A 4284-nucleotide genomic window follows, 5' to 3' on the forward strand; every position below is an offset into this window, starting at 1 on the left:
CAAATGCATAGAATACTTTTCCCCTGAAGTAGAATAACAGTGTAATCGCCTTCATGTATGACTTTAGAGTTGGGTTTTTTCTTTAACCTGTAATTTCAGCGTATTCTCTGGTATTGTCCTTGGGGCACGTGGTCCTTTCTAGAAGACTGTCTCGCTCACTGTTAGGTGGCCCTGACACTTTCAAATAGTTTCTGAATTTTGCCCAAGTTTTAGTTCCTTTTGCTGTGTTCACTCCACCTTTTATGCTAAGAAGGAGCTGAAAAATGGAAAGTGGTCAGGGTTCCCCTTAGATGGCAGACGTTTAGTAGACTTAGTGTCATGTTGGTTAGGTTGAAGAAAAACACTTAAAGTTATTAAGTTTCTCCCATTTTTAAGCTGGGTCTGGTGGCTCACATCTGTAATCCCAGCACTTTGGGAGGCTGAGGCAGGAGGATCGCTTGAGCCCAGAAGTTTGAGGTTATAGTGAGCTATGATGGCACCATTGTACTCCAGTCTGGGCATGAGAGTGAGACCTTGTCTCTAAAAAATAAATAATTTTTAATTTTTAGAAAATACTCTTGCGGGTTCAATTTGAAGACAGTATGACCAGCAACTGTTTTAATATTAACCGAAGACTATTTTGTTTGTTTCAGAATAGCCCAAATTTATGTGCTGATTTTCATTCCTGCCCTTCTTGTAAGTTTCAAGGCTGTTGTGTCTCATGACATGAAGCAGCTCACAGGTGTTGCCCTGCACGTGCCCCTTCCCCCCACTCTTGTTTGTTTCTCCATCTTGGTGCAGTTCATGCCAAAAGCCCAACATGTATTTCTTGGCCCTGTTGTACCTCCCTTGCTGACTCTCAGGACATGTACCACTCTGATGTCCAGTAGCTTAAATTAAAGTCAAAGATTGGGCCAGGTGCGGGGGCTCACACCTGTAACCCCAGCACTTTAGGAGGCCGGGGCGGGTGGATCACAACGTCAGGAGATGGAGACCATCCTGGCTAACATGGTGAAACCCTGTCTCTACTAAAATACAAAAAAAATTAGCCGGGAGGTGGAGGGCGCCTGTAGTCCCAGCTACTCGGGAGGCTGAGGCAGGAGAATGGCGTGAACCCGGGAGGCAGGGCTTGCAGTGAGGCGGGATCGCGCCACTGCACTCCAGCCTGGGTGACTGAGCAAGACTCCATCTCAAAAAAAAAAAAAAAAAAAAAAAGACAAAGACAAAGATTGATGAGGGGAAGACATTTCCTTCCTGATTCCTTGTTCTACGGTTACTTCTGATTGCAAATCAACCAGAACGTTTCTGGGATCATCTAGGATTTGGGGAGTGCTGCATTTGGGCACCCTCAGAGCCCTTCAAAATGTCAAGACGGTGGCTTCTGCTTCAGCTAGTTAGAATTTGCCTGTGTCAGTTCTTCAGGGAGTACATCTTTTATTCACTCTGGAAAATTCCAAATAGTTAGTGCCCTAACATTGTCTCATGTGAGTGAGGTTCTCTGAGATCACACATCAAGGGGAAGTGTCTTATTTAAGATTAAAAACTGGAACTAAACTAAACTATTGGAATTTATATTAATGAGAAGTGTGTGTTTTTCTGTTTAAACTTACAGGCAGCGTTCTTGTTCCAGCAGCAGATATTTACAAAGTCAGGTATAGATTCTTTTTATAATTTTTACTCCATAATCCTGGAAATGTCTAGTAAATATTTGTAGGGAATGTTCTATAAAAGTAATTCACATTTTTCCGCCTTTAATTCTACCCTAGAGTTCTTTGTCTGAGAGATTGAGGCCTTGTAGGTGAATATTGTCTAGCCTGAGAGAGACAGCTGTATCAATCCGTCCCATTCCCCTTTCAATCACCACCACCCCCTTCTCTCTGCAGCCCCTGCCCGACCCCTCCCCTCTCTTGGGGTTGGTGCCAACTTTGCATCTGGCCTGGGGCCTGGCTCTTGTGCTTCTGCTTTAGAGAGAAGGGCCCGGGGTTCCTACAGCCACTAGGGAGCAGCGAAGGAGGAGTCTGAGGGCAAGATTTGGGTGCACGGTGGAGAGAAGCAGGGCTCTGCCTCCCTGGGTCCCTTGTCCATCTGAGGCCGCAGCCCTCTTGCCTTGCCCAGCTTTGGTAACAGTCTGCTCTCTGTTTCAATGCAGGTACGAAAGAGAGGTTTTACTGAAAGAAAATGTTTGAATAGACAGCATAAACAAAAGAAATGAGTGACTGGCGCCTAAAACAACAGGGTGAGCGTGTTCTGCACACCTGCTATGAAGCAGGCTGCTGGGTGTCTTGTATGCAAGAACTTTAGCAACTTGACCCAGATATCTTCCAAGCTGCCTCTCCTTCACTTCACACCAGGGCCCATTTGCCCTTCAGGCGCTTTTCTCTCTCTGCTGCTGTTCTGGAAACTATGACCTACCAGGTCATTCAGAAGCATCTTCAAGCTTCTGGTTGGGATGGCTAGACGCTGCACCAACGGAGGAGACTAATCTGGTCATCTCAGTTCCTAACCATTCCAGTCCTGCGTAACTTTGCCATCATTTAAATTGTTCCCTGTTTAACTTTGAGTGTTCACTTGACAGGCTAGCTAATTAGCTTTCGAAAATGTAAATGTTTTCCTATTTGTTTTGGGGTTTTAGACCATCATGGCTAATGTAGTGAAACCCCGTCTCTACTAAAAATACAAAAAATTAGCCAGTCATGGTGGTGGGCGCCTATAGTACCAGCTACTTGGGAGGCTGAGGCAGGTGAATGGCGTGAACCGGGAGGCAGAGCCTGCAGTGAGCCGAGATCACGCCACTGCACTCCAGCCTGGGCGACGGAGCGAGACTCCGTCTCAACAAAAAACTAGTAAAATAAAATACAAAAATTTGCTGGACATGGTGGCACATGCCTGTAGTCCCAGCTACTCAGGAGGCTGAGGCGGGAGAATCACTTGAACCTGGGAGATGGCAATTGAACTGAGATCACACCATCACACTCCAGCCTGGGCAACAGAGTGAGACTCCATCTCAGAAAAAAGAAAAAAAAAGATAAATACAAAATACTTGTTTCTTGCAAATCATTCTGTTCTATTAGTGTCTTATCAATTCACATAAGCAGACTGAACTCTTAAATAATCAGTACCACTAGCTGGGTGCGGTGGCTCATGCCTGCAATCCCAGCACTTTGGGAGGCTGAGGTGGGCAGATCACCGGAGGTCAGGAGTTCGAGACCAGCCTGACCAACATGGAGAAACCCCCGTCTCTGCTAAAAATACAAAATTAGCTGGGCATGGTGGCAGCGCATGCCCGTAATCCCAGCTACTCGGGAGGCTGAGGTAGGAGAATCGCTTGAACCTGGGAGGTGGAGGTTGCAGTGAGCCAAGATCGTGCCATTGCACTCCTCCTAGGCAACAACAGAGAAACTCTGTCTCAAATAAATAAATAAATAAATAAATAAATAAATAAATAAATAAATAATTAGTACCACTTACAACTTAGCTAAATTCCTGTAAATATTTTAACATGCATGCATCTGTATGTTTAATAGATTAGGTTTGTTGTTGTTTTTCTATTTGTTCCAGCTTTATTGAGGTATAATTGACAATTAAAACTTGTATATATTTAAAGTGTACAACATGATGGGTTTTTGTTTTTTTCTTGAGTCATTTAGCTTCTGACAACATGTTGTTTTGATATGTGTGTACCTTCTGAAATGATTACCATTATTAAGCTAATTAACATATCCATCACCTTGCATAGTTCTCCCCCCTCCCCCCCCCGTTTTTTTTTTTGAGATGGAGTCTTACACTGTTGCCCAGGCTGGAGTTAAATGGCGCGATCTCGGCTCACTGCAACCTCCACCTCATGGGTTCAAGGAATTCTCCTGCCTCAGCCTCCTGAGTAGCTGGGATTACAGGTGACCACCACCACGCCTGGCTAATTTTCTGTAGTTTTAGTAGAGACAGGGTTTCATTATGTTGGCCAGGCAGGTCTTGAACTCCTGACCTCATGATCCGCCCTCCTTGGCCTCCCAAAGTGCTGGGATTACAGGTGTGAGCTACTGCACCCGGCCTAGTTCCCCTTTCTTTGCACATGGTAAGAATACTTAAGATCTACTCCCTGAGCAAATTTCAAGTATCCAATACATTATCTGTGCTCACCATGTTGTACATTAGTTTCCCAGAACTTATTCATCTTATAGCTGAAAGTTTGTACCCTTTGATTGACATGTCCCCATTTCTCCCACCCCCTAAGATAAGTGAGATCATACAGTATTTGTGTTTCTGAGCCTGCCTTATTTCACTTAGTATGATGGCTTCCAGGTTCTT

At 44.7% G+C, this 4284-nt stretch overlaps 1 pseudogene; it reads right to left on the reverse strand.

The window, feature by feature from the left end:
• The window catches only part of LOC116418498, a 6221-nt pseudogene extending 5071 nt beyond the window's left edge, over positions 1–1150 (reverse strand).
• Between the last annotated feature and the right edge of the window lie 3134 nt (positions 1151–4284).

The sequence above is a fragment of the Piliocolobus tephrosceles genome, chromosome 16 (genome assembly GCF_002776525.5).
Source record: "Piliocolobus tephrosceles isolate RC106 chromosome 16, ASM277652v3, whole genome shotgun sequence".
Taxonomy (NCBI): Eukaryota; Metazoa; Chordata; class Mammalia; order Primates; family Cercopithecidae; genus Piliocolobus; species Piliocolobus tephrosceles.